This window comes from Lolium rigidum, chromosome 1, assembly GCF_022539505.1.
Source record: "Lolium rigidum isolate FL_2022 chromosome 1, APGP_CSIRO_Lrig_0.1, whole genome shotgun sequence".
Taxonomy (NCBI): domain Eukaryota; kingdom Viridiplantae; phylum Streptophyta; class Magnoliopsida; order Poales; family Poaceae; genus Lolium; species Lolium rigidum.
Window position 1 is genome coordinate 306,773,062 of NC_061508.1, and position 9,563 is coordinate 306,782,624.

The following is a 9,563-nucleotide window of genomic DNA, read 5'->3' on the forward strand; positions in this document are numbered from 1 at the left end:
TTCCGTATCGTGGTTTTTCGCATAAGGGGTTTCGCGACGGGGGCTTTAAGTAGGCGGAAGGGCGGAGTCGGGGGCCTGACGAGGGGCCCACACCATAGGGCGGCGCGGGCCCCCCTTGGCCGCGCCGCCATGTGGTGTCGCCACCTCGTGGCCCCACTTCGTATGCTCTTCGGTCTTCTGGAAGCTCCGTGGAAAAATAGGCCCCCGGGTCTTCGTTTCGTCCAATTCCGAGAATATTTCGTTACTAGGATTTACTGAAACCAAAAACAGCGGAAAACGAGAGCCGGCACTTCGGCATCTTGTTAATAGGTTAGTTCCAGAAAATGCACGAATATGACATAAAGTGTGCATAAAACATGTAGGTATCATCAATAATATGGCATAGAACATAAGAAATTATCGATACGTCGGAGACGTATCATAAACCAAAGCTATGTTGTGATGAACAGGAGCAGGACTGATTGTGGTCTGGAATGGCAACTCAATGTGGTAGAATCCCAGGCCTGAGGCAGCACTCCCCACAAACTTGGCCAGTTGCTGAGGTTGTTTCTTCACAGGACAGACATCCACCTCATGCTCCAGAGATCCACAGATGAAACAAGATTTGGGAGCAAGACAGGCAGTTTTGTGATGTCCAGGTTCTCCACAATTATAGCAGATGACTTCAGCATATTGATCCAGTTTTCCAGTAGCAGTGGAACCAGAACCATTGGAAGTAACAGAGGCTCCATCTTGAGATTTTCCATCAAATCCTGCAGCTTTGACTACCTCTTTATCCTTTTGCTGATTTTTCTGAGCTTTGTTTTCCTTGCTCTGTTTCAGAGGGGCCTGCTGCTGTTGTTGCTGCTGAGGCCAAGGTACAGGTGGCATGCCAGGGGGCTGCCAAGCACCAGGGAATTGATTGGGGAAAACCTGCTGAGGAGGAAAAACACCAGGGAACTGCTGCCATTGAGGAGGGAATTGGTAAGGGGGGAAGCTTCCAGCAAAACCTTGGGGGGGAACCATCTGAGGTTGGAACCCAATGCTGTAAGGAGCTGGCGGCGGCATCTGTTGAGGAGGGTTTTGCTGTTGTTGCCAATTTCCTCCTCTACCACCTCTTCCCCCTCTGTTCTTCCCTCGACCTCTACCCCTTTCTGACATGACGCAGATCTCAGCAACTCTAGAGAAAGAGAGGTTGGGCAAGGAGTTCCAAGGTCGATCACTCAGACAAATGCGAAGAGCTGGTTGGGAAAGATCATCTCCATCAGAAATGGGAAAACAGTCTGAGGAGGCAAAATTTCCCTTCAGGACCAACTTGGCTGTCATGGATACCTCCGTCCTCGCCATACCTCCTTTGAAGAGCACTCCTCACACAGACCGTCGGTCGCTCGATCCGATCTCCTCGACACGAGACTTGGGAGATTTCCGGTTTGGAACCCTAGCTTCTGTTTGGGGAGGTGCCGGTGGAGTTGCTTGTGCCTCCATATTATGAAGGCGGAGGTGAACCCTGGGTTGGAACTGATGTTCCAGTCCAGTCCGTCTCCGAGTTCCTCAGGGAATCTCGGCCCAAAAGAGTGTTGGCCTTTTGGTATGTGATTGTCCCCGGCTGGTAGGCCTTGTAGCTTTGTAGGTCCAGCTGATCCATTTAGTAACACTGACGAGCATGCTGATATGCAACGTCAGAACTAATTTCTTCTTTTTGACTAGTGAATATCCTTTTTCTGTATATTTTTTCCTTTTTTATTTCTTCATAATTTCTTGTTAATTTAGATCAGGGTTCTCCACACAATCTTTCCTTATGAATTCAAATTTCATACTGATATTTAAATTTTTCTCACTTAGTCATAAACGATACAAGTATGGACAGGGTGTTTCTACACCCGGGTGCATATGCACCCTTTATTTGAAACGCATATTAAATATATTTAAAAATGTTAGAAAAATACAAATAAAAATTCTTTGTGTATACCTTGACATGTTACATGCTTACAAAGTTGTTTCAGCAAAAACCGATATGTTTCATGCCTTGTGCAAAAAAGACAAATCTTAGGTGCTAAAATAGTCTATTTTTTGAGGCATTATTTGCCTTTTTTACACAGGGTACAAAAAATGTTGGTTTTAGGTGAAAATTTACGTGCACACATAGAACATGTCCCTCTACATGCTAAATTTTTTTCCTAAATTTTTTACGATTTGGAAATATATTTTATACATACCGGGTGCATATGCACCCGGGATCAGATTTGATTTTCCGTACAAGTATGCACTAAAAACGGAGTAGGGATACATCAAAACAGAGTGCACCCACGCTGGAAAGCAAAATACACATACACTAAAAGGAGAGTACATCGCAGGGTAATTGGCGGTGCGTGGCGCCGTACGCGTATGCTGAAAGAGGAATACACATATACTAACTTTTGAAGTACAAAAAATACTGAAAACTATAATTCATATAGGATCTTGTTTCAAAGATCTCGATAGGAGGACTACAATGGTGAAAACCACTTATAATTTGGACGCTCGGCTCAAATGAAATTTTGTTCTGAATTTTCATTTATCAAAATAAATGGAAAATGTTAGTCATCCATACTCGCTTAACCCTCTTTCTCGCACGCTCATCCCGATTATGCTTCTTCTTTCGACAATTGGTGAGCGGGAGACACCTAAAAGGAACCTCACGGAAGGAGAACACAACACAAATTGCAATTGCAACGAGAGTGCGCCAAAATGGGCCTTTGATAAGCTCGATCTTTATCTAGAGATCTTGCAGAAAATCATCATGGAAATTCCATGATGTGGTTCACGATGGGTACATGTGCCATCCATGTCATGAATAATACAATGGAAAAAAAAGAATACCTTAATAAAACTGCCACGCCAACCGACTCGACGGGATCACATCGCTGCCACTTTAAAACCCACCAATGAAAATAGGTGTCACATATGTAGCTATGCATGTCATATAACACATGGCGGCCATGTCACAAACATGTAAGAAAAGTTACATGTCACACACATGTGTCACAACTATACTTTATTAACCGTGACAAAAAATAATTGCCACATGCATGTCCCTTTTTATGACAAAATTGTCATGGATTTTTTTTAGCCTGGGCCCTAGGTTGGGCCGGTAGACTTTGTGCTCAAGGGAACAGTGAGAAACTTCCCAACTCGTGACGAAAATAGACGTTTGCTTCTAGAAAACAACACATACCAATATGTGCCATGATGTGAGTTTTTTTATCGCATAAAATGTCACAAATAGCCACTCATGACAAATTCAGCATGTTAGTGGCTATCAAAAAATGTCACCGACCTTGCGATTTCTTATAGTATGGTCGATGTACGTCGAAATATCCTTAAATGGGGTTTTGGATTATCCATGGCAAGGAAATTGGTGGGAAGTAATAATATGTAAAAGTTCGCTAAATTTAAGCTCTCAATGATCATGATATGATCACTTAATCATGCTATCATTTTTGTGATCATGGAAATTGCAAAAGTGGATCATATTAATGACCCTTGAAACTATTACTAAATGTATTTTCGTTTTCTCAAGTCACATGTATGCCATACTATGAAGAGGGGTAATTGAGAATGCGTGAGGAAAAGAGAACCCCCACATAACTTTCACAAATTTTCTGATCAACTTCCACTCAAATAACCCCCAACTCATATTTTTACACATACTCGGTACCTCCCACCATGTGAGTTTGAGAGACTTTGCAGAGGAATGTGTTTTTGACATAACTACCTTTCTGTTAGTACTGCTGAGTATAGTGCATGCGGACCAATGAGCATTCATTCACAATATCCATGAATGTTTGAGAGACTTGGCAGAGGAATGTGTTTTTGACATAACTATCTTTCTGTTAGTACTGCCGAGTATAGTGCAGAGGAATGTGTTTTTGATCATCGCCTATTGACTCTCCCTCTAGCTAGGTGACGTAGACGGTCTTTCACATGTGTAGAAGGGTATGGTCTAATCATGACCTACTCCAAGAAGTGTGGCAATAACTCAACATCCGAAATCCGTAATACATGAGAGTTGCATCATAGTCATGAGCCAGGGACGTTAGGCGAACCTCTTGACTCATTTCGTTCTCCTTATTCAAGTGTACATCTATATTCAATTCAGAGATTGTTTGAGACTCACAATGGCAACATATTGGACTTCCTTTACATTTTGATATTCAAAAAACAAACTCAACTTAGTATACAACGCTTCATAAGGTGCATGTTTAAATTTACCCTACATACTAAAATGCTCTGGAGTTGCTAAAAGTAAGATAGGCAAATGCTCTCGAGTTGCTAACTGAACTATTACATTCCCAATCATGGATCCTCTCTCGCTGAAAAGGCTTCACTTCCATTTGTCTATCAGCTAGCGGTGCCTGCAGCCTGTGGCTAGATCATAGCCCAACATCTCCCTACCAATAAATTCAGATCGTCCAATAATATACACCTGGCTAAACATTCTTTGTTATACACCTGCATTATACTAGCGACCGAGGATATATATTACTGTATTTCTCGTTTTCTTGTAGGGACCAAAGGAATAGTTCCCCACGTTTTCTACTTGAGACCGACGTGACCAGCAATACTACCTTCCTGCAATCAACCAATCGATCATGCATATACACAGTGTCCAGAGCGACGCAAGTTGCAAAGTCAGAGGGGAGTAGTATAAACTCTCCAATGGCGATGGAATCACGATCACACTGATAGTCTGGCAGCAGATGCTAGTCAAAAGGGTACATACTATTTTTAAGGGCTTTGTAGTCAACCATATGATACATTTTATCAGAGACATGTACTAGTGAATACATGAATAATATTAGTTGAAACTTTACTTACAACTGAAAAATATTAGTTGCAAGTTGCAACTCACTTGCAACGTTTAATACCACTTGCAACAAAAAATCATCCTGAATCCTGATGCAAATCAGATGGTTTTTGAGTTGAATGAGTTCTAACTTAATTAGCAAAAACTGTTATTTATTATTAGATAAGGTAAGTTTTTCCACCGTTTTTTTTTTGCAGCGTTTCCATCTGAAAATATTAGTATTCTTAGCTACACTGATAATGCCGAGCAGTCACAAAGATCGTGCAACCTTATGGGAAGCATTGCGGGAGCTAGAAGGATAATCCGTCATTATCGTACCTGTTTTTAATTCCTCTCCGAGTTAACTAATCATCGGCTTGCCGTGCGTACCACTAATGTACTTCAAGAGTTCGTTCCGTCGATGGTGGATATTAGTAGTGTCGCATAGGAGCTAGCTCTGTCTGCTTTGTGAGGTTGTAAAGCTGCAGAGATGAAGGTGCCTCTGCCTCTGAGGAGCAAGAGCTTAAAGAAAAGCAGGGGACATCCTTCATGCAGTCTTTCCCTGCTGCTGCTCATCGCAGGGGTTCAGTTCTTGGTGATAGGTATGTATCAGCAAATTCTTTCTCGCAATGCATTGTTTGTCAGAGAAATGGTTACGATGTTTGATTAATTCATGGTTGAACTCATCAGTACCATGCCAATACTCATCAATTTTTGTAATGGAAATGTGGATTTGACGCTGAGGTTTTAATCTTCAGGCAAGCCTTTTCCATCACTCTTGATGGATAGCAGGAGCTTCTTCAATTTGGCAGGTGTGTATATCATCAACATGCATTATACAATGTGATTGATTAGTTCCTTAATCCAGGAAAAAAATCATGATTTGAGATGTGAATTTGTGCAATGCAGAAGAGGAGTTCATCCCTGAGCCACATGTGAGCTGCGAGTTCAACGACACGAGGTCCGACTACTGCGAGCTGGCCGGCGCTATCCGCGTCCGTGGAAGCACGTCGGAGGTCTTCATCGTGACCCCTCGCCGCGGCACCACCGCGGGGGACGTCGTGGGCGCGAACGCCACATGGATCGCCGCCGACGCGACGAGCTGGAAGATGAAGCCGTACACGCGCAAGGGGGAGTCACGCATCATGAACGGCATCACCGAGTTCACGCTGCGGCTCGCCTCCGCCAGCGAGGCTCCGGCGTGCGACGTGATGCACGAGGACGTGCCCGCCGTGCTCTACTCCAACGGCGGGTACTGCGGCAACTACTACCACGACTTCAACGACAACATCATCCCTCTCTTCATCACCACGCGGCACCTGGGGCGCGAGGTGCAGCTCCTGGTGACCTACAAGCAGGCGTGGTGGTTCGGCAAGTACGGCGAGATCGTGGACGGGCTGACGCGGCACGAGGTGGTGGACCTCGACGCCGACGCGCGGGTGCACTGCTACCGGAGCGTGACCGTGGGGCTCAGGAGCCACAAGGACCTGAGCATTGACCCGCGCCGCGCGCCCAACAACGTGTCCATGGTGGACTTCAAGCGGTTCCTCATGTGGCGGTACGGGCTACCCCGGGAGCACGCCATCCGGACGGAGGAGGGTGACGAGGAGAGGAGGAAGCCGCGGCTGCTGGTCGTCACGCGACCGTCGCGGCGACGGTTCATGAACCTGGAGGAGATCATAGCCGCCGCCGAGGACGTCGGGTTCGAGGTGACGGCGTCGGACCTGATGACGCCGGCAAAGAAACAAGGCGACGAGACAGTGAAGGACGACAGCGGGCAGGCTCGGATGGCGGAGGCGTCGGCGACGGTGAACGCGTTCGACGCAATGCTGGCGGTGCACGGTTCCGGTCTGACGAACCTGGTGTTCCTGCCGATGAACGCGGTGGTGATGCAGGTGGTACCGCTGGGGCGGATGGAGGGGTTGGCCATGGACGAGTATGGGGTGCCGCCGAGGGACATGAACATGAGGTACCTGCAGTACAACATCACGGCGGAGGAGAGCACGCTGTCGGAGCTGTACCCAAGGAGCCACCCGGTGTTCATGGACCCGGGCCCCATACACAAGCAAAGCTGGTCGCTCGTCGATGAGATCTACCTCGGCAAGCAGGACGTCCGCCTCGACATCGCCAGGTTCAGGCCCATCCTCGAGAAGGCGCTCAAACTCCTCCGGTGACCGTAACAGTCGTGGCACTGATCGACATGACAACCGGCGTCGGCCGGCCGTGACGACGACGGCGATCAAAGCATGCACTGGTGTCGACGACAAGTACATTGCACAAACATATAAGACAACCTTTTTTGTTCTTCTTATTCTGTTTTCGCATCGGAACTGAAAATAGTGGTGTACATTCAGGGTATTTCCTATATTTCAGGTAACCGGTAATATGGATTCCCATGGGTATTTTAGAAAAAAAAACTTATACTCCCTCATGCCCGTATTATGATGGCATAATTTTACGTGCAAGTTAAATTTTGCAAAATGTGACTAAAAATATAGATAATAATATAAAGATCTACTATACTAAATACATATAATATGAAAATATAATTCATGAAAATTCGAAAAATATTAATTTTTCATTGTATATATTTATATTTTTACCAATATACATGGTTAAACTTTACAAAGTTTGACTTTGAACAAACTTTATATGTGACCTATTTTGAGCAGGAGGGAGTATACAATATAGTTGATCGTAGGTTTTTGACCGTTGTGTACCGAAATCGCGGTGTATGCCGAGCTTCAAATATATGCCTAGCCCAATGTGTTCGAGGCGCTCTTGTTTGATGCTGGAGTTTATGGAGAACATTTTTTTCATTGATGGACAGCATATTAACCTGGTTAAGATTCATCAATGAGTCGATTGAGCTTGTTAGGCATAGAGCCAAACCTAGCCCCAGTGAAGGCATGTCACAATGAGTGGACATTTTTTCATTTGTTTTCATAAACTCTCTGTACATATGTTTTATATAAAATGAAAATGATGCAGTAGAGGTCTTTCATACGTTTTGTTTGCTTAAAACTTGAACAAATAAACTAAACTAACAAGAAAAAGATAAATTAATAATTTTGGATTTTCAGATAAGAACAAAAGATAAACTAAGGTTTTTTCCCAAGTAAGGAAAATATAAACCAATAATAATAAATTAAATTAGATAGTAATTATACTAATTAACAAAATCTTTGATGACCTTCCCAGGGTAGCAAAAATTACTTTCGAACAATGACACCAAAAAAAGATTGATATCTTCGATCTAGATTACAGATGTAGTTTATTTTTTTCCTAGAGACATAACTTTATCAAATCTTGGGAAGTTGTTGGTTGGTGTAAGATCACTGTGAACGAGACTTCTATTTTTTTTTGTAGAATCACTTGTTTACAATAATCTTTTGATGACTTTATAAATAGATAGAAACAGGGCAGGGCCAATAATTCACATGTAGTTGTGCACATTTAAATTGGAGTAAAAAAGATAAAATGAAGCACCTATATGTGTTAGAGAATAAATGGGAATTCATGATACAGCTGAGAGATGCCTCTTAATAGCACCATAGTCTACTAATCGTATGCACTACGGATTCAATGGCTTGATCGTGACTCAACCTACTTGCGGGGGACTCCACTTGTTATTAAGAGAAAACAAATCAAAGTATTAAGATCTATGACATCACCTTTGATCCCTAAAGTGTCACTTCCTAGCTAGCCTACTACCCAAATATCATCGAAGTTTGCGCAGAGCTGTTAAGTTCATATCCACTCGCAGGATCTTCAGGGTGTTGGATACCTGATAAGTCCTAGGATTGAGACAAAAACTTGAAACAAATAGATGGATCTAGATTAGTTAATTACACAAACAATCCCATATCAATTAGATGCACATTTTTGCGAGGCTATGCCCCATCCCTCAGTCCTTGACGATTACTCACACCATTAGATAAACGGTTATAAACATCATACTGAAAATCCTTGATAGATGACTCTTACAATATCTCCAATTGTGGAGGAATCAATAGCACGGGCAGATAGCTATGGAGATGGAGATGGAGAGGAATTGAGTGGTTATGGCGGTGGAAGAGCTTCAATGGATGGTCATGGAGATTTGGCTTCTTCTTTTTCGACAAGGGAGCAAAAATGCCCCAGCCTCGTATCAATTGATGCACACGGCATTTTTATTGCATATATCAAAAGTATTTAAGGTTCAAGTGCGGGATAAAACGAAAATACAGTCATGGATCTGACATAGTTGCAACATGAATCAACCAACGGAAAAGACGACACAAAACTAGGCTAGCCATACTCTATCCTATTACTGTGTCGCCATCCAGTAGCCCGGATAAAGAAGTCCTGAGTAACCACAAGCAGCCGGGTGCATCCAGTATCCATATCCTTGCGCTGATCCACCGGGAGCAGGAAAGCCCATAACTGGATCCAGTGCACAGCTCGATGAATAACCTGCAAAAAGTTAGTACCTTTTTTATTATTAAAAATTATATCATTTCTAGTCCTCCAAATTGTCCAGCATATGGCAGAGATCCCAATCCGAATTTTATTTTTATCTTTCTTTAGAACTCTATTTAACCAGTTCCCAAACATATTATTAATACTTGTAGGTGGAGTAATGTTATAAGCAAAATAAACCATCCTCCAAATTATCTTAACAAAAGGACATGCAAGGAACAAATGGTGGACAGTTTCATTTGCATCACAAAAATAACACTTCTGAGACCCCGGCCACCTACGCTTTGCTAGATTATCC

At 43.4% G+C, this 9,563-nt stretch overlaps 1 pseudogene; it reads left to right on the forward strand.

Annotated features, from left to right (window-relative positions):
- Positions 1–5,294: 5,294 nt before the first annotated feature.
- Positions 5,295–6,978, forward strand: LOC124684082 (annotated as a pseudogene).
- The last annotated feature ends 2,585 nt before the right edge of the window (positions 6,979–9,563 follow it).